Below are 22,932 nucleotides of genomic sequence, written 5' to 3'. Positions count from 1 at the left end.
TGGATGAATTTACTAGTTAAAATATGAAATAAATATCGGTCCTAACCGTTCGGAATTTGGTGAGTGGTCGACAGACTGGGTAAGAAGGTTCAATCCTCAGTCAAACCATACAAAATAAGGGATAAAAAAAAAGATATATTTTAGTAAAAAATGTTTTTTCGGGTTATTTTTTTGATTGGCGTGATTATTTATTACCATAACAACGCGATTATATAATATTATCACTTTGTATCCTGTTTCACATTCGATGAAAAAAATACTTACACATGAAGATGTTTTCTTTTGTGACCTATGTTATTGACCTTGACGTGTTCAACAATACTAAATTAGCACATGACAGCATGATCAGTCTTTATGCCATTAGTTAATTATTACAATTCCGATGCGATGGGCTGATTGTGTATTCACTCACCGACTTTTGTTTGAAGAAGTGTGTGGAGATTTAGATACTCGCTAATTTTATTGTACTATTGAATTAACAACACTAAACCTATATGGGCCTACAACATTCGTTTAACATGACAAGACTAATAACCATTGTCATAATTATGCATATCACTTTTGTTATTCTACCCTATGTTTTACATGGGAAAAGTTTTTTCGTTTAACGTTTAGCACGTCTATTTGAGACAATGGATATGAAAAATTTGGGTAGGTACCAATAATTTTTGTGGGGTCATTCATTTTTTTTAAATTAATTTATTATATCATTATTAGCCAGGGGCTTCATAAAACTGAACTTGAAAAGAACCTTCACAGAACTTGAAAATCATATTTGTAATTGAATAATATCTAATGAATTGTTCAAATTCCGTAAAAGAACCCGTCCTTAGGACCGGTTGTTTCGGAGAATTTGAACAATTCATCAAATTTCAACGTTAATTTGCGAGTTCTGTGAAAGTCCTATTCAAGTTCTGATATTATATCATTATAGGCTAGTTGCTTGACACAACTTAAATAATAACAGAACTAGAAAATATCTTTCACAGAACTCGCAAATTAACGTTGAAATTTGAAGAATTGTTCAAATTCTCCTTAGTATTTTACTGCTTCAATCATAGTGTTTGAATTGGTCATATAAATATGATTTTCATTTGTAATGAAAATCATATTTATAATTGAATAATATCTAATGAATTGTTCAAATTCCGTAAAAGAACCCGTCCTTAGTATTTTACTGCTTCAATCATATTGTTTGAATTGGTCAATCAATACAAGATACATTTTTACAGATACAGTTTGTACAAAACAGCAATTATTTTACTGGTGTAAATTTGATATGTGTTTTACAAAGCTCTATATTATTTCATGCATTGAAATTTTTGCAATGATGCTTTGAAATGTTACATCAAGTTAGTATTGGGACCTCCAGCTATTTATCGGTCATTATTAATCAATCAAATGGTTCAATCATTGACTTGTCTGTAGGTCTGACGGACGTGTGCGTGATTAGCGGAGGTTTGCGGTCATTTTTGTTGATTAGGCGATTTCATAGTTTCGGTAATTCGCTGAAGGCCGGAACTGTCAAGTTTCACTGGCCAAATTAAGAATGGGCCACTTGCATGGTGTTTTTTTTCGGTCCAGGAAGGATTTATAAAACATTAAATATTTTTATCAACTTTTTAATGGTAATTTAAAACTGCTCCACCTTTTAAACAATATAGAATTTTTAGTACTTACCTACCTTGTGAAATTGAATATTTTTTTTATAAAAAATGCAATACTTGATCATTATTGAAGGTTTACTAAAATTGAGCAACATGTCTCAAACAAGGATTATCATGGGGTTCAATCAAGATCGTTGAAATAAATAGCAAATGATTATTTTATAATTATCACGTTAAAATAGCGTTCGTGGGCTAAAATCATCAAATTTACTATTTATTTATTATTATTTCACTATTCAAAATTTTAAATGTTCATTTCAAAGACCGACCCAGTGTTGATATGTTTAAAAAAAACGTCCGGGTGGAGCTTTATCATCACATAATCTGTTATTTTTCATATGGCTAGGAACTTAAATGTATGCAAAAAAAATTAAATGCTTCATTTTTAATATTATTTATTCAACTTTATTCTCTTATATACGTACAGTTTACATAATAAGTACCAGTTGTACAAAAAACGTTCTTAACTGTATGGGTTAGCAGTAGTGTTTTGTGAACACCTCACTGTGCGCCTGTGCTGAGGTCTTCGCATGTTTTAGATAAAGTGTTATTATGCCGTTACAAATAAAAACACAGCATTGTTCTTGAGATTATTAAAGAGGATTGGTTACTATGGTTCCACCCATGGCGGCAGTATTGTAAATATATTAGGTTAGTAGCAGTTGATATGCATTGTAATATTACGTAGACACAATTTAGTAACGATAGTAAGATAAAAGAAAAGGATACTCCGTGAAGTGTACTTTCATTTGAAGATAAGAGATTAAAACCAACCAAAATTCATTGGTGTATTATGTTTAGATGAGACATGAAGCAAAAAATTAAGTTCCGCTTTTTCACCTCCAACTCTCCCAATGCTCTAACCAAAACTACCAATTCCTACTATTATCGAATTATAATAGCGGAACAAGTTTTGACGAAATATAAGTATGCAGTAGCGCCTCTAATTGTAGCTCTATGATAAAATTAGATCACAATAAGTATTTAAAAACTTTATCAAATAACTATACAACAATAATCTATGTGGCAGATTTAATGACATAATTTTACTGGTATAATTAATTAATTATAATTGTATTACGTTTAGTTTGGGGTAAATAAGTTTCGGAAAAATTGTGTACCATAATTTTTATTAAGCCTGTGATCTGTTCTTTTTAATTAATTTGTAGCATTTCCGTATTCTGAGTAAAAAAATCATTCACATTCAGCCAATTAAAAAAATATATGCCGGTTGCTCATTAAAATACGATTCTCGACTGAAAATGACATCAAAATGTTGGTAGGAATATTTAGGTCGTGAGAAGATATTGACCATGGCTCCGTTGATACTTCATGATACACTTACGTAATTTCACCAAAAATTCAACTCATCTTGAAAAGGTAAGTACCTTCGTGTTTTGAGAAACAAATTGCGCAATGTTGATTCGGTGTGGCAACAGTAAGTGATGTTAATACTTCACGTAAAAAGGGTTTATTAATGTTGTCAAAACGTTTAATTTTAAAATGTTACCGTTCTCCGACGTTGTCTGGCATATCTCTGTGGCTACACATCATGGCCGTAGCTTTATGGCTTGACATTATTTAGATTTACATTCTTAAATTGCTCCCGCAACTATTGTAAGTAGGTACTGAAATATAAAAAAAGTTTTGTGCCTTTACTGTGTTAGTTGATGTACATATGACATGTGTGTGAAAAAATCATTTTTTTAATAACGTTTGTTTTAGTACAATTATTGTTGTAATGTTATGTTAATGTAAGGCACGATTTGTTACTATGTAATTGCGGGAGTGTAAAATAAGTGTTGTTTTATTTCAACGTACATTAAAATAATTTCTTACAAATTGTTAAACTTCTTGCTTTTTATATTTAAATAAATATGTGCATTCGTGTCTGACTAAAAGTGCAACGAACAAAAGAATTTTCATCGACCGGTGTTGCAAGTTGTAGCTGAAAACCCGTTTCCGCTCAAAAGTTTATGACAAGTAGACATTCGTTTTTCGTTTTGAATTCTATGTTGCCAGATAATTTACAAGACTTTAAATGATTAGCATGATTATTAATAATTCCGGAACTGCAGCAAAGGTCAAACAATGTTATTTCACGGGTTCTTTTACATTATATAGGTACCTACATATTATATAGGTAATGTGTGTAATTGTTTATTATTGTTGATTTTTCAACGAAATAAAATATTGCCTACGTTTTACAAAAAATCAAAGCCTTTGCAGTAATAAGAACCTACGGTAATTTTATCAAGCTGTAACGATAACTTGTTTATTCTATTGTATTTATTATGTCTACAATCAAATTTATTATCAAGTTGGTAATGACCTTTGCACCACACATTATAAGCTTTGTCAACCATGAATCACTGTCGGTTTTGCCTTTACACCAAAAAAATATAAATTGCGGTTTTAACGAAATTATATATTTGTGTAAATGATGCAATCACAATTATTACAATAATAATATTTATTTTAACCAAAACATGACACTGTCCATAATTTTCCCCTTCATTAAGAAGTATGTGTTAATTCAAAGGAAACATATCATCAACATTCAAATATACAAAAGAAGTCCTTTGCTAGAACTATTTACTGGAACTCTGATAAATTTGGCGTACCTATTCGTGATCGCAAATCGGGCACGCTTTTTTAATGAACATTTTAATCAAATACATTTTGTTTTCTATTTTGGCAATTAAACCCTGAAAATGTGTTAGGTCACTCGTGCGTATCTTTAATAGTGTTTTTATTAATTTAATAATTAGTTATGAAATAGGAATCTTTGATTCGTCTTGACATTTTCTTAAATAAAAATTACAATTTAGGGGGTTTTCTGAACCTTTCCCTGAGAACAGTAAATAACCGATATACCTATGAGCACCTATAAAATAAAATTGGTTTTTACGAAGTAAACAAACAAGGTGCTTGGTAGATCCATAAAAAACCAAAATAAATCCATAACCCACTAGAAAAATAGAATTCTGTATTCCGTTGAGTCAAATCGCTGAAGCCTCTTGTACTCTTACTCCAACATTCGTTTGGTGGCCGTGACGTGATAAACTAGAACAATTTGATGCCAGTAATTATTAATATATTCATATAAATAAACCGTACCACGGCACGCCAAGGATTCGAATAAAGGCGGCAGTAAAGACGTGTTTTCACGATAGGTGCTTTTGTGTATTACGAAAATTCTTTTAAATGTTATTCGAAATAAGGAAGCAAAGAGAATAATTCATAACATTCGCAATTGGAATAATAAGAAACGATACAACAAAATTAAAATAACGCATTACATTTACAAGTAAACATGTTGGTAAATGATGTATAACAAAGAAAATCAATTTATAAAACATGTTTCCGACCTCAATTGAATTAACCCAATAAATAAATAATACGTTTACTTTTTCAAGAATTTTGCAGGCAGCTCGGTGATGACGATCTTTCCCTTTGTACTAAGTAAGACAACAACAAAAAGGTTCGATCTTCATTTTACGGTCCGCCGACGTATTTTGTAATTTATGTGCAATGTGCACAAATGACCGATGGAGCATGAGCCTTGTCGATAATGTTCAGGGAACACTTTCAGTAATAATAATAATGATAGCAGTCCTCCGCGGCCGGTGTAAGTGGAAAAGACAGTGTAAACTTATCTCTAGGCAGCAGGGCGTACACTAACTGGTAGCCATACACATCCGGTACCACAAGGACAACTGGCTGTCATTTGGGTTCGCTTTACTCTTTACTGCAAGTCTTTCTGTTCACAATACGAGTACATTATCCTACCTACTTTAAAGCATACCCACAATGCTTATACCTACTATACTTAATACTACTTACCGTACATGAATAATGCTTGGTACTAGTAGGTAAACTTACTGCTTGTCATTCAACATTCAACTCCCAGGAGTCACGACATGTCCGCATGACCACAACTATCAGTTTAGGAAGTAGTTTCGATTCCATTTTACCTTTGCGGCAAGTCGTGATCAATTTCGGTTTCCCAACAACTATAAATATATATTAATTTAATGAACCTTTGACACCGCTGGACCTCAAATTAAAATGATTTATCGAAACAATTGTCCCATATCCAAACTGGTTTACTTCACCTACCGCCATCGGTAACAGTTTTAAAATACACACCAACGAAATTCTTATTTATTATAGGCTTTACACGGTTTTACAAGAGTGTCAATTATCTAAAAAGGGTGAAAATTTATTATTGCTTCGCAACGTTTTAGAATGACATTCTTGGATCTTTTTGGGACAAAAATAACGAAAAAAATACATCGCCTAGAGATTAAAAACCCGGTTTATAAATGGCGAAACCTGTTCTATATTTTAAAATGTCATCAGATTTTATAGGAGCCATTGAATACTTTTGGATGCGAGACAATTTTCGAATGTCGAAGGTCAAAGCATGCGGACTTTTTGCGCCTTATGGCGGAGTGTGGCGAATTTCGATGTTGTGTAAGCTGTATTTTATTTATAGACCGTCTATATCGATTACGTAACACTGACAGATCAAACATGCCCAACATGCCCAACATTGCCTCTATGGATAATTTAAATAACAAACAATGTAATTATTCCAATAAAACTTTGGCATGTTATCAAATTTACATTTTACTTAGCCGTGGTAGTTGTTTTTCGTGTTTTTATTACACATTGGAAGCATCCATTGTCTTAAATTTATTTAAATAAATATAAAGGTAATGTTCTCTCTTATATCCTTTCATTTTGATTTGAAAAGTTATTCGATGTGACCATTTCCAATAGGACGTAAAATATATTTTTTTCATCAGCAATTTTCACCTCGTAACCTAATTTCCAACACGAGCAAGAATGTAGCTTTTGAATATAGTTTTGTAACTGTGAAAAAATATGAAAATCTGGAATGGTAACGCTAGCACAACATAAATCAAACAAATTTTCCTAGAAGCCTCCTGGGTACATCACATCAAACAAATGAGGATGGCGCGTGCCTTCGAATCAAGCTTATTAATTTACCTTTTCACTTGCAGTTTCTAAACACGCCTGCAATCGTTTATTTCTTCTCATTCTCGGTTAGGAAATAGGCAAATAGGTTTACAACGGTGACGCCAAACCCCAGCGGAATGACAAAGGCAAAGTCGTGAATGCCTACTAATGGAAGTCTAGCTTGTGCCTGAATCTACCTATACCTGGTGCCTGACTGTGCCTGGTGTTGCATAAACACGGCCACTGCAGTTTCAGTTGAGTCCGCCCCCGCCCTACATGACTCTCTCTCCTTCGATTCTAAATACCGCCTATGGCTGTCAACATAATGGCTAAAAACACGTCAAAACGAGTTTCCGGGAACAAACGCCAGCTTTTCAATATATGTTTGTAATACGCACGCACAACCTTACTTTGATTTAACTGGTTAAAAGTAGATTTATTAATAATCATAATCTGTGATTTTTATTTTTACCATCTCTCAGATTAATAAAAATCTATCAGTTTTATTTTTATATACCTAAAGCATCAGAAAAAAGCTTCAGTATGTTTGACGCCATTGGATGTCAAATTATCATTAAACGACTGGTTTGTAGATCATTTATAAGTGTCAAACCACATTATGATAGCATTCCTTACATACTTAGCTTCCTTATTGTTGTGTTCTCGATTTGGCATTTTGATATTATGAACAGAGGGAACATACAGTTATTTCCGTAAGTCACATAATCCCGGCAGACTATTGTCAATTTAGATTTGCATTAAACGCGACATATCTGAACAAAACATTAGTCCGTGTTACCCAATCTAATCCTGCACAAGCGGCGCCGTGATCGGCTTGCTGCAGACAAATAACTGCAGACTAATACCCTTTGCTTGATGGTTCGAGCAACTCTACGTTTTGGGTGTGTTCTGATTTCCTAGACGGAATGCACATAGATTGCTATTGCAAAATAGCGACTTAATCATTTGTCAAAACCTTGCTTCATTTCATAAAAGCATAGTCATGTCTTATTCAGCTCCCTCTAGATTAAAGATCAACCAATCTCAACAATCCGAGCAAGATTAATTCACTTCACTCAATTTAAATTCAAAGAAACAATATTTTAGCTATTTATTACGTAAAAGTTTTAAGTGTCGCATTCAGCATTTCCAGATAAAAGATCGACAGATCTTAACAATTCGAATCGGATTAATTTCATGGACACAACTCGAATTCAAAGAAATCATATTTTAGTACCAACATTTAGTTTATGTTACGCCATCAATTTAATATTTTTTCTTCAGTCATAATCGAGATCACTCTAAATAACCGTAGCGGTCTCGGATCCTCATCTAATTCACAGATGATTAGATATTTGAACGCCTGATTAATTTTTCGATTGCATAAAATTGCCGATGACAGACGCCGCTCCGTATTACGTAAATCTAGATGCATCTTAGGATTTCATTATTTCATCTCCTCGATCCGTGCATTCTGCCGCCCATTCTCTCTATCGCAATGAACCATTCTGCTGCAGTTTGCACCATGCACCCAATGCACAAGGATTTAATGTTACAATTTGAACCGCCTCTTGTTGCATTGTGATGTAATGTGCAAGCAAGACTTAATGCAAACTGCAAACTCGCCTCCGAATACAAACGGGGCGGGACGCCATGATCTTTTACGGTACCCGTCGTAAATATCGTACAAACCATTAAACTAAATAATATGCTACCTACCTTATCTGTATACTTTTAGTATTTTTTATTAAAATAACGTATCCTCAATATCCTGTTTACATAAAACACACCTAAAAGATTGTGGGTAATATCACTGTGCATTTTTGTGTTCAAATCAAGATGATACAGAATACCATAAGTTTCCAATACATTTAATATTATTATACATAATGAAGTGGTTCGGTACGTTTGGTAACTTATCAGGGGTGCCCGGGTTCATGGGTAAGGTTTGTCTAGGTCTTAGCGGTAGATGCGTTTGCCCACTTACTGCGTGGCGGACCGGATCGGCAGAGATTGGTTGAGAGGGAGCCTATTTGACTCTCTCGACTCATCGCCTTACACCGTAGTGAGAGGAATGGATTCATATGTCCATCACTCCTACCGTAAAAACTTGTATTGTTTTGTATTTATTTTGCTTATATAATGCACTTGCATAATGTGGATTGACTAGATGATCATTTGTGGAAAAGTGTGTGGAAGGGTTTAGTTTTTCCTGTGAGGAAGATTTAACCCGGATTTTTTTTTGTCTATAATTTGCATAGTGCCGTTTTTGTGCAAAACCACCTCAAGGCCGCTATAGGTATATCTTATTTAATATGGATATAAATCATTTAACAAGGGAATTATTTATCCTGCCCGAATTTCAACACTTTTTCATTTTTGTAATCTAAACATTTTTTTACACCGATTAATCAACCGAACTTAACTATACATTTTTTTGGTTTTGATATATCTCTTTTACACGAGTTAAGTTGTAATGAGGTTACCCTCATCGCCAATTATATGTATGCGGTTTATTTTTAAAAGAAAGACAATAAAGATTTACTTCATATGACATTTTATTGTGAACCTGTTACACATTCAACACGTTCAACATCTCACTTCAAGAGAGGCGATTTACCGACCGGACAACTACCAACATTACGGATATATATTATTAGTAAATTGCGAGCTGAAATTAGAAACTTTGACTCTCTGTAATAAAATTTTCTTCTGTTTCTCAACTTTAGTGTACCTAGTTACTGCAAACCATATTTCTTGTTATGCTGCCATTTTTAAGATTACTCCCAAATTACCACAATTTTCATCCGCCACACGTTGTAAATTGTAGATACTGCGCTAATCTACCAGCAAAAAATATATGGCTTAAAGGTTCAAAATCCAAGTACATTTTGTATCAAGTACACGTGCATTTTACTTAACTTACTTACTTTTTACTTAACTTCTTGGGTGCACGCAAATTAATAAAGTAAACTCATTACATTTGCGTGTTGAGCAATTTCACGGTTATTTGATTTCAATGAATAAGAATCGAGGATTTGCGGTGTTGAGTGGATTCGTGAATAGAATTAGTGCCTCAATAACAAACTAGAAATAGGCAATCTCAGGCGTATTATTCACATTAAACAATAATTTGATCGTTTACGTAAATGGCTTGCTGGTCGTTTGCCTAAGGAAATTTGAACGATAAATTTACAATAATGACTGCATTACAACTTGTTTGTGCCAACTGCCGATATCTATAGGAAAATACGCAATGTACAATGTGCAAAATTTTATTTTAAATTTAATTAGGTAACTACTACCTACTCATAAGAAATGCTACTTGAATGTTGGAATTGTCACTCTATTTTCAAACGCATTAAGTAGTAGCTATTACTCACTTCATTCTATACCATTTTTACATTTTTTTTATTTCGGTAGTATGGAACCGATAATAATATATATATAATTATTGGTTTCTTTCATTTTATATTACTAAATATTACAATATGAAATTTTACTGAATAAGTTATTCTACCATAAAAATATTGAATATTTATTTTTAATGATTTATTTCTTGTTTTTTTTGACGTTCAAATGCATAAATGTATTTCCATCTTATGGTGGAATTGATGCGACGTCTGAAAGTTGCCAAAACCATCTAAAAAATTCGAACATAAAATGTTGGGCAAATTTCATGACTCAGTGTTGTAGTGTTTTTGCAGATTTATGCTTTATAATTACGATTGATTTCTAATTATCTCATTCTAAATAAACATATTTCATACAAACTTTCTAACACAAAAATATAACAAGCATTCATTCGTGAAGAAAAATACAAACGCATCATTAGCGTAATTGGTATTTTACGGTATTTGGATACTTGTGAAAAGAGGAATGTTTATGTATGCAAGTAGCAAGGTTATTCAAATAAAAGTGCATAAACTCACATTATCTATGAAGGTTGACAACACTTGCACCTGTTAACAACAGCCGGAAACCCTCGAAATGTTTTACAACACCTGAATAAATTGTAAGGCGATAAATATATTAGTTCGCACAGTGGGCTACTGCAAAAAAACGCGGGACAATTTTTTTGTATCATCACCCCTAACAGCCTTGTCTAGCTCTATAAAAAACCATTTAAAATTCTTACATCACAGTCTGGCGATTTTTATTATCTTCCTCTGGTTGATATCGAATATCTAGGAATTCAACGCCTGACCAGTTCCTGGCCATAGTTCGAGTATAATAAGGCGATATTCACGTGAAGATTAACGCGACTGTGGCTATCCAAGGTTGCGTGTGTTTTTTTATTCATGCTAACACTCCGCATTTATTTTATCTTCTTGTGTTATAAATTTAAAAAAAATGTATTTGGGTCACTGTGTATATTCTTTGATATAAAATCAGGTATGGGGTCAAGATTAACAATTTCTTTTATGAAAAGTGATTATTCAAATTAAGTGCCTGCTCATCAAAAAATGACATAATCAATTACTGCCTTATGGAGAGGTTAATTATGAATGCAGTCTTTTTTAAGTTGATTTGAGAATTGTTTTGCTCGTATAACCTAAATACATCTACGTTTACAAACAGGATTATATTGTATCATCTACATAGTAGAAATCACAATACCTACTCTTAAGAAATTGTTCTTTTAATACAAATGACTTAAATATTTTAATGACATCGAGTAATTTAAAAGTAATTATCTATCACTATCCCATCGGAAGTCCCCCTTTGTTTTGATTCCTCAAAGCCCCCCACGAAGGAGTCTACCAAAGTGGTATCAGCTCTCGTCTCTACTCCCACCGGAATGGTTTTCTTGCTAATATCCAGTAACTCCTGATAAAAAAAAATAATCTGCCTAGCTATCTTCATTAGCAATCCTGCAAATAATTCAATTTATCAAAGTCCTCCATTCAATACAAAATTCTTCACTCTAAGAGCAGTGTCTGCGGGTTCAATCAAGCGAAAATCCTGCTGCGCGCGAGAAACAGATTTGTTTTTTTTTCTGAACGACTCAAGGTTCCCAACAGCCTACAGCCTATTGCCCACAGCACTTGGAAGTAGGCAGGGCCAAGATCACTAAAGAGGATGTACACCTCAACGACCGTGTGACTTATTGAACACGTAACGAGAATCCAGGAAATATGCCCAAGGGAAAGTTAATCACTTGCATTTTACGTAAATTTGCACGTCTCAATGTCATTCTTTGTGACCTAATCAGCGGTTTCGTATGGTTACAGGACTCAAAATTACAGATAGTTTGTAAATGTATAATAATGTGTCTTAACTGTAAATCATTGATTGCACGGAGTAGCTAAAACCATCTAATGGTGTGCTCTGACTCAGCTAGATTTGTCTGGAATTTTTAAGTCAACGCAGTCGATCGCAACATCATTTCTATCACGAGTGTTGGAGCTTTTATCCATTTAATTTTCATAATCTTTGACAAGACAATAAAAGACGTAAGATGGAATGTAAAAGTTTATACTTAGATGTAGGTGGGGGTAATAACCACATCTTTGTTAATTGTAAACCTTGTAGCGTTATTATACTTTAAATAACTGTAAACACCAGTAAATAATCAAAAAGCATCGACATATTTCAAAACCAATGGTTTCTTCGTCGGGATCTAATTAATTAATCAATGTGAAGACTTATCCCGGCGAAGAAACCATTGGCTGAATTAATGATAGTATTTACGAAGTTATTTAAAGTAATAACTATAATTTCTGCGTGCAGTTTGAAATTATATTCTTTATAAATATATGACGTATCGCTGTTAATATTTTTGTAATGCTGCAATGGCGCCGGTGATAAATTCAAAATAATATAATAACATTGACAGTATCTCGATGGAACCGGACCGCCTTGCTTAAAAAAAAGCTATATTTAAGGTAATTTAAATATCATCCTGATTTAATGCCACCAGTCAGCGCCACTGCCAATGGATAATGGTTATATTTAGCAACCTGTTCTGAAAACCGAACTTCATCTCTTCATGCATCATTTTTAAGGTGTTCTTAATAGATTTATTGCCTTTCTAACAACTTCCGAGAAAACACAAAAATATTTAACACCACCAAACTTGCGTATGTAGCTACTAAAAGTGAAAAAAATACAAATAAAAAACGAATAATTATGCTGTGTATTTCTTTCCAGTAATTTGACAAGCATTCCGATTAGTGACTAAAACACAAATAGCAGTTTCAGTTTCATTAACGGATACTGCTCCGCTCATTTCATTATATGAGCTGAACCAAACGTAAAGGAATTCGTTATGTTCTAGAGGCACTGACGATTAGATAGGAAATGAGGGAAACACTGAAACATTTAGCGTCAAAATCAATTTCATTGAGTAGCCATTAAAACATTTAGAATTTAGACAACCAAAGATAAATATAGTATCTTCCCGTCTGCTGAAAGAGACCACAAAAAATATTATACTTCCTAATAATATTTGTCGCTTTGAAGGTGTGAAGAAATTATTTAGAAGTCACGCTTGGGGAAATTAAAATTACTGCCCGTCAAACAAGGACAGTTTTTCTCACTTTCAACAAGACAATGTTTTTGGGTTCGTTATATCTTCTAAACAGGGGTATAATCGGTGGAAACCCTTGTCATTGCTATCTGCCAGACCTCCTGGTATCCTGGCTCAGCGGGGAACCTAACGCACGTGACAAGAGCCGATTGTTGAATGAGGTACAATATTTTATGGGATTAGAGTATTTTTTGCTGTATTTTTAGTCGGATAAATCGCAAAGGGAGCAAAATATATATTTCGTTAAATCGATAGAGAAAGGGTTTTTCATGGCTTCCATTGTCCAGTTTTGTTATTGAATTCCCATAACAATGGTAAGTTTCCACACGGAGAAAACTTACTGTTATAAATTGTGCTAATTTAGTAAGAATGTCTTCAAATTATTCGTAATCCAGTTAAAAACCCGATCACCGTCCACAACACAACTTATCACACCTACAAGCATAGTCACACATAATCACATACACTTATATTATACACAACGCACATCACCCGGTAATTAACAAATATAAAAACACAAATAACAAATTATAAAGAAACATATCGTGGGTAGCCACTATGAAATTTTTAATATCTATAAATTGTTTCATCACTGTAACCAATGTGCTGTTTGTTTCTATAATTTAAAATAAATAAATTACTACACTGACTCTCTCCGTACTCACAACGAGTAAGCTTTCTACCACTTACAGCAGAAATAACTGAAATCTTATCAAATCTCACGATTTTGATTGGCTTCACTCTAGGTTTTTTTGATTACCTACTCGTAGTATACATTTGGAAAACATTTTTTGCTTATGCAAATGCAAATTATGATGGATTTCCTCGGAAGAATGCAAACAACTCGACACGCTATTGACAGTGAATTGTATGCTTCAAAGTTGCACCTTTTCCCTACTGTTTTACTATACAGCCACTAATGACCGTGCCTATTACACGTCAGTCACAACAAACGGATTCAATCAACCGCATCTCGCTACTGTTTTTATAAAATGTAAAAGTCTGAGTTTCTCTGCTAATAAATAAGTCAGTACAACAGTACGACAACATGCCACAGAACAGGGACAACATAATTATTTGCTCTAATACGGTTTTTTTTTAATTTAGACTCGCAAGCAATCTCAAGAAAATACAAATAATCTGATGTACTTAGGGCCTGTATCAAAAACTCAATATTTTCTAGTGTGGTATTAAAAATATTTTGTTTTATAACATTCAATACTACTGATTTCTCCTTATTTGTATCCTTCAATCTTACCTGCATCCTTTAGTGAGTATTATATTGAAACAAGAACAAGGCAATTGGGCGTTTTTCCTTATTTATTTTGAGGCTTTAATCATCACACAAGGGTTTAATATTAAATTATGCGAACCCTTAAAAGTAATTTTCTGAAAAAACTCTAAAAGCCGGTTGTGTAACATAATATAACACACATTATTTAAACCTAAAGGAAAAAAATGTTTCCGGGATTAACACAGGCATCTGAAATGTATGTGAATTTCCATTTTTTAAATTATGTACTAAAAAAACGATAAAAATGAAAAGGAGAAGGACTTTAATTCAGAATATCAAGTATGTGAATGTGGTTAATGCATTAGGCAAGTTCCCTTCTCACTGGCTGATAATGATTTCTTAGAATTCCACGGATAGGGTCCTTCGGATTGTCCCCAAAATCTGCAAACTATAATTTATTAACGCTGATTTATTATGTGGTCTTAAATTCAGCAGGTGGGTTTCTGAACCCTAAAATCTAGGTAAAATGGAATTGATTATTTTAAATATTTTAGCATAAATTATATAATGTAACCAAAACTTTTTTTTTGAATATTGAACTACGTTTACTAAATAATTATCTCTTCCGAGTAAAATATCTATTTTTATCAATTATTGTTAATGCGTTATTAATTTATTATCGCGAGTAAGAAAAGGAGTACAATAATTGAAATCAATGTCTAGATTTGGTATTTTAGCTTGCAACTAAATTTTATCCAGAATATGACGAAAAGAGCACAAAATCCATTACGTTTTTAATCGGTGTTACAAATTACATCAAAAAATCAATTTTTAAATTGAATTAGAGAATTTATGCTATTTTACAATAAGGACGGGTTGTTTCGGAGAATTTGAACAATTCATCAAATTTCAACGTTCATTTACGGGTTCTGTGAAAGTCTTGTTCAAGTTCTGTTATTATATCATTATAGGCTAGTTGCTTGACAGAACTGAAATAAAAACAGAACTTAAAAATATCTTTCACAGAACTTGAAAATTAACTTTGAAATTTGAAGAATTGTTCAAGTTCTCCGCAACAACCCGTCCTTATTATAAAATAGCATTGATCGCAATTTAAAAAAAAAAAAACTTTTTTTAATTGGGGAAAATTTTCGAACATGAATTGAGACGAATAGTATTTTGTTTTATAGCCTGAATTATTTTTCCAACAAATTATCTTTATTGCGTTGCAAGAATTTAATAAACGGTTTTTTTTCCTAATTTGGTGTTCTCATTTTGAAAGGATGCATAAAAAACTGTAAAAAATCGAAATAAATTACCCCTTTAATTCTAAAAACATGGTATTAGTGCAAGAGTGTTTTTTTAAGACTATTAAAATCGGTTGATAACCTTAGAAGTTGCTCATCTTTCGAAAATTTGTCTATTTGCAATAATTGGATGCCTTGGGCACGCGCTAATGGCTAATGGCAGCCGGTTCCACAAACCGAGAACGTGAAATCCCGTCGCGTGAAAGCAAAAGTGCAATTATTATGACCACCGTCCAGTAAGGCCGAGATGACCAAGCTCGATCGACTCATCGTAATTAGCTATTTACTTATTTCTTGCTAAAAAACTTAATTTAGTCATAACCTCAAATTAAAGGCTATTTCAGTGTTTAGTAATTTTAACTTCTACAATTAGTCGGTGGATAAATTATCAATACTGCTTTATGAGATTTTATAATGAAGACCCAATAAATGCAATTTGATGTTTTTTTAATCTCTGTTAACTTTGTGACCTTAGCGGTTTATTGTGTAATACTGTTTTTTTTTTATATCCAATCGGCTAATTTAAATTAATCCTCTATCTAATGATATTAACAAATCATTGATGATAGTACCTACATTTCTACAGTCCTGCATTTTCTTCTTATATTGGTTTTATTTCTTTATCTAATCACCTTCTTCCATAGGTCTTAACCTTACAGGCCTCTGGCATATTTGCCGTTACATTTCTTAAAGATGCTGTCAGAAAGTCTGAGAATTTGTGTGCATTTCCGCTTCTTTTTTTTTTCTTTTTTTTTTTTCTTTTTTTTTATTTAGGAGAAAAAACAGATACAGATATCAATTGACAAGAATAAACAAAACATCAACTAGAGAATTCACCTGCATCCAAACTATTTCTCACGAATTGACTTAAACAGCAGTTAAAAACATTTACAAATATTTTGACTTATAAATAGGGGAAAAATATATACATAAGAATATTATTTTACTAATAGAGATATGAAAGAAATGCGCAATATCCTTATAAGAATTTATAAATTATTTTTGAAAAAATTTAGAGGGTAAAACAAAAAAATATATATATAAATAGATAAACAATGTTAAACAGAAATTAAAAAAATATATATATTTAAACGAAGTATGTCTAAGTTGTTTACTTTGAACTTTGTAGGAAAACAGTCTTCATTTTTCTACTAAAAGTAGTGCGTGTATCAAAAAATAAGTCAGAGTCCTTGAGGTTTTGATTCTGATTAAGTGATTCGCACATTCTTCTGATTGAATCCCTGACACCAGCATTTGTACGCGTCCTGCTAATGTGGAATAAGTCGTTAAGCCTTGTTACTCTGGGTGGTTCTTTGAAGTTTATTAATTTCAGTAAGTCGGGACAGTCAATAATGTTGTTACAGATTTTATACAGAGTCATGAGATCAAGATATGTTCGCCGGTTAGATAGAGTGGAGACGTTATAACTCGAGAGCATATTTATGTACCCGCGTTTGGGTGCGCTCATTCTGTAATTGAGGCATCGCAGAAATTTCTTTTGAATACTTTCAATATTTTCTTTATAGATATCGTAAAGTGGATTCCATATGGAGGTGCATTATTCAAGTTGAGAACGGACCAGAGTGTGGTAAAGAAGAAGATATGTTTCAGGTTTTCGAAATTCACGGCTGTTTCTGATGACAAATCCTAGCATGCTGTAAGCTTTATTCACAATATTATCAATGTGCGCATCGAAGTGGAGTTTGGAATCAAAAAGTACGCCTAGATCTCTTATAAAGTAAACGCGCTCGAGTAAATAATTACCAATACAATAATTGTGTTTGATAGCGTTGTGATTTTAAGTAAAACTTATTTGTTTACATTTATTGTAACTTAGGTAAATTTTGTTTTCATTGCAAAACGTTTCGAACCTTACTAAGTCGCTTTGTATGAGCAGACAATCGTTTAAATTCCGAAAAATGGCAAATATTTTTATGTCATCAGCGTACAAAAGATATAAACAATGCACGAAACATTTAGTAACAGTGTTAATAAAAAGAATAAACAAGAGCGGACCCAGGATTGACCCCTGTGGCACGCCAGAAGTAACTGGTTCCCATGTAGAAGTGTGTCCTCGTAATGATACGGCTTGTTGTCTTTTCGTTAAATATGAGATAAACCAACGTAATAAATTTCCTCTAATTCCGTTGTACATAATTTTTTTAATAAGAATAAGGTGGGCTACCTTGTCGAAAGCTTTTTTGAAATCGCAATATATTGCATCTACCTGGTGGCCTCGATCCATGCTAGTAAATAAGAAATTTGAGTAAATAAGTAAATTACTCATGGTAGATTTGCCTTTTACAAACCCGTTTTGTTGTTCAGTAATTTTGGCACCAAGCTGGGGATATATATTGTCATGGACAAGTCTTTCCAATAGTTTAGGGATCGCCGAGAGAATGGATATTGGCCTATAGTTAATAAAATCCAAATAAATGGTAGTTTCTCGTATATTTCTGAATATGTCCGAAAACTAAAAACTGTTTTTGAAAGGTGGCGAAATACACCTTCAGATTTTATTATTTGAAAAAACATATTTTTTTAACAAATTAACATGAAAAGTTTTAAAAATGGCTGTCCTTACGATTTTTCAACTAAACACTGAACGAAAATTACTTATAACCATATAAAATACAAATGTATTATAAACCTTACTGCCACCTATTTAAATTAATTTAATTCTACCAATTTGATTTTTAATTAAATTCCACTTATTTAATTTCTAATTAAATTCTACCAATTTATGAAAAAAAAAGAATTTGCTCCCTTTGCGATTTATCTGACTTAAAATACGTTGGCAAAAAATATTGCACCTCATTAAAGTTTCATAGAGGTGTACGTTTACTACATTTGAATGTAAAACTTTGTATGTTTTCTTTCTAACACCGTCAATTTATATTTCTAACTACTCGTATGTAACTTAGTTAAGAGAAACATAGTTTTTCATAAGACCATATGAGCTGTTACGTAAAGATTTACAGATAATAGCTGTTTGTTAAAAAAAAAAAAATTAGTCTCAGGAATAAATGTATTTTTTACCCACTCTAATAATAATTCATCTCCTTCAAATATTTAAATTTATCCATACCTTTATACGTCAATAGCATTGCACTGAAATATGTTATTTTATAGTACCTACACTTCTGTCATCTCAGAACAGGTTACACCTCGTGAGGTAGGTAATTTAAAGCTTACAAATAAATGGTCGTACTTGCATTGTTAAATTTTATGAAACTGTGAAAATAATGTTTCGATTATCGGCACTGAAACTTTTATTGTAAGTATCAGTTTGTACAAAATTTCCTCATAAAACGAACGATTGGCTGTCGTAGATGGGTAATTATGATATCTTAGAGAAATATTCACGATTTGAATTAAGGCATTATTACGTAATGAGGCAACGCGCTGAGTTTGCAGCCAGTAAGGCACGAGTCAAATTTCTTCTTCCTGTGAAAGGTATCACATAGGTAATAGCAAGCATTTACTGCTACAGTGCGCAGTGGTAGCGCTAAGTTGATACAATGTCCGCGATAAATGGAACACTAGAAATACAGAACCAATGGCTTATAAAGCTGACTAAAACATTTAATATGTTTATGTTGTGTCCATTCGTGTAATACTTGAAGAAATTGGTTGATCAAACAACCACCCAAAGATCCTTGAGCTTTTTCATGGCGCATGAAAATGTACGTCAAACCGATTGAAGGTATTCGTTTTATCAGATGTAGTTTGATGAATTCCGCCTTTGGTTGTTTCCTAATTTAAGAGGCAATTGCTGCAAATATTCCTATTTGATTTCCTAGACAGTGCACCTGCATTGGCACCTAGTTCAAATGAATACATTATTTTGTAATTTATTTTTCATTTTTTACCAAACCTTTTTATAAATTTACATATTTTACTGATATGTTGTGAGGGATGAACATTTTCGGCAGCCATCTTGGTTGTCGGTGTGTATACGGCATGGACCTGAAAAACCCTGGACGGAGCAATTCGAGAACAATTTTTAGCCGGGGTGCCAAATACCAAAAAAATATAAGCCGTTATAACTGCATTAACAACACAAAAATAAAACAGTAATAGTTCATAATGCATCACTTTGTTTACAAGATGGCAATTTTCCCTCACCCTAAATTTGGCTTCAATTCCGTTCATACAAAATCGCACTAATGCACTGTCCAGGGCTTTTTAGGAACATGATATAGGGCTTGACATACTTTGCAGGCGGTCAAAGGATGGTGCAACGACCTTTTTAATATCGATAGATTAGAGAGGCCACTGACTGCAGTGTTAAGCTGTATGAAGGTGTAAGTTGTAGTTCTCTGCACATTTGTCCGCAGTCGCCGGCACACATTGCAGCATTCTGACTTTCCAATCGCCCGATAGAGCGTGCAGATCTCGATCACGCTGCAATAAAGACATTTTCCGCAAGATTTAGTACATTGCACTTCCTGTTTTCCGTACTTATTTACCTCAACTATTTAGAATTTCCGGAGAAATTTAAATCGCACATAGACTCTCTTCTCGATATTAATACACATTCGGGATTTGTCTATTACCAATAATACTGGATTCCTGTACCTAATACTTTAATTATAAAAATAATTAAAAACACTATGTTTACACAATCAACTCTGTATAAAATAAATATTTAATTGTTTCCTTAGAATGCTTTTAGAAATAATTGATCTGTCAAAGAATTTAACTGCTTCTATTATAATAAATTTATCATTTAATTTGACCGGCGCGGCTACCAGCAAAAAACTGTACTACCAAGCAACCGTGCAATTACTTCGCAAATCGTATCTATTGTTAAAGGTAGAACATAAATAAATGTTAGGATAATGTCAAATTGAAGTACTTCGCCATCATGAGAGAATAAAGGGAATTGAGTGAATTGGTAGACTTCTTAAAAGGCGGGGAGTTAGTATTAAATAACTTGGAGACTTCTTTAAGGAGGTGAGAAGGATCTGAATAAACCCCACACACGTGTATTATTTTCCGTACAGGCTTAAATTTAAGTAAACATATTTTATGTGACTATTTCTCGAAACTACGAACCGATTAAAATGGAACTCCCTCATTTATCAATTTTGAGTTATTCTTTTATGTATTCAATATATTATTATTAATCAGTTTACAAAAAACTTTTTGTTTATTATCCAGTATAACGAACGTAACCGCCAAAATGGTCAGTCTTTTAATACTAGATTCAAATAACACACTAGATTCTTTAAAAATAAAAATAAAATACAGTCACAATTTGCTAAACAGCTCCTAAATAAAAATCACTCACCTAATGATGATAATAAGCCAATTCCGTTACATATACAAAATAAAGGCCATAAAACTCGATCTTTTAGAGAAGTTGGAAATTAATAAAAATTCTTATAAAGCGAGTTCGATAAAAGAAAAAAATAATAAATTTCGCTCGTCACTCCTAGATATGTTTAAGCAGAGTTCAATTATTATAGAACACAAAAATATAAGTTTATAAAATAATAATGCAGGAAGATACCCCTGAGTATTCCAAATTATTCATATGGCCTAGTCAGAATTAAACAATAATTGGGGGAACTTTTTCAATGAATTTTATTGAAATTATTGATAACCATAAATGATTTCCGATAGTTTACTTGCAAATCAATGATGGCAAAGGTAATAAAAATAAAATATTTATATATATATATGGCAAAGGTAATAAAAATAAAATATATATATGGAAATAATATAAATATATCATCTGTAAGTGACCTCACCACATTTTGAAAATTCCTTCAGAAGTTAAAACAGCTGTCACGCGTAATAATAATAATTATTATTATACAGCAGAACTTGTTTATAAGCTGTTTTTTTGTAAATTGAATATTAATATTAATGAACGTAATAAAGAAAATTAAAATGTATTTCTACATATTGAACTCGGTAATAATAAAATAAAAATAAAATTACTCATTTATCGTTGAGGCGCCGGCACCGAGAGAAAAAGACTGGTGATCAATTATTCATTCATTTGTCAATAAGTGAGACTATGGAAGCTATGGTTACTTACAATACCTAGCTACCTTTGAAGGGTAAATTTTTTGACCCTGATTTATAGGACGTTTTTTGCTCAAAATGGGAAAAATTTGGTCTGAATCTTGGTATAAGGCATAAAAGTACACAAGCTGTAAAATATCTGGTTTCAACCGATTTGATTATTAGTAGATATTTATTACACTTAATAAAACTTTTTAATGGTTTTGCTTAGAGAAAATTTAGGACGGGTTGTTTCACAGAATTTTAATAATTCATCAAATTTCAAAGTTGATTTTCAAGTTCTGTGGAGGTTCTATACATGTTCTATTACTTTATCATTATCGACCAGTTGCTTCACAAAACTGAAATAGTAACTTCGATAGAATCTTCACCGAACTTGAAAATTAAATGCTGAGAAACAACCTATCCTAAGACTGTATCTTGCATTGCTTTCCTATTTTTAACCCACTTTAGAACATTTATTTTACTTTATTCATAATAATTTATTTTTTATGAATTAAAAAATTATTTTCAATTTCGAATGTGATTAATACTAGATTTCGATTTCGCTTGGGTACATTCCGCGACGTTAATACTTGATTTGATTCTCGGGTGAAAATGACTATTCGATTAGTAAGAGTAAGATTGCAATTTGCTGTTTCACTCGCACACCACCTTGCAAGGTCGTTTGCGATTAGAGAGTCAGTCATACACAAGTTATTACACGTTATTAAATTCTACCACTTTAATTTCAATCGATAAAACAGGTTGTTCGTACAAAAAATAGATTACAGTGGTTATTAAGAACCTAATAATACCTTTTTGCATAGCGATCAACAAATGCTTTGACTAAAAACTCACTACTGACGCAAATTGTCCGACAAAATTATTGAGAAAACCCTTTTTTAATAAATGTCAACATTCAAGTGATACCTACATTATTACGTGATTCCATGCATAACGATGTAGAAATATCATATTCTGAAAGCTTTTAATCGAGTTGCGCCCAAAATCATATAAAAATATGCCGCAATAACCGTGCTAATTCGATATCTAAAACTAGTTAATTTAACGAAAGCATGTCGGTTTCGCCTCCCGGATCGTAAGCCCTCTAAAAAAACACAAACAAAACCCATTACGCCTTTCCGTCACTAAATCATCAAGTCATGATCAAAATAAAAAGTG

General features: G+C 32.6%; 1 protein-coding gene across 4 annotated transcripts in view; it reads left to right on the top strand.

The window, feature by feature from the left end:
* Positions 1-22,932, top strand: part of exp (expansion) — a 248,645-nt gene that overhangs the window by 164,711 nt on the left and 61,002 nt on the right. The gene's annotated exons all lie outside the window — the stretch shown is intronic.

This window comes from Hesperophylax consimilis, chromosome 3 (genome assembly GCF_061612785.1).
Source record: "Hesperophylax consimilis isolate HC1 chromosome 3, BYU_Hcon_1.0, whole genome shotgun sequence".
In the NCBI taxonomy this organism is placed as follows: Eukaryota; Metazoa; Arthropoda; class Insecta; order Trichoptera; family Limnephilidae; genus Hesperophylax; species Hesperophylax consimilis.
This window is presented reverse-complemented; position numbering and strand designations above follow the sequence as displayed.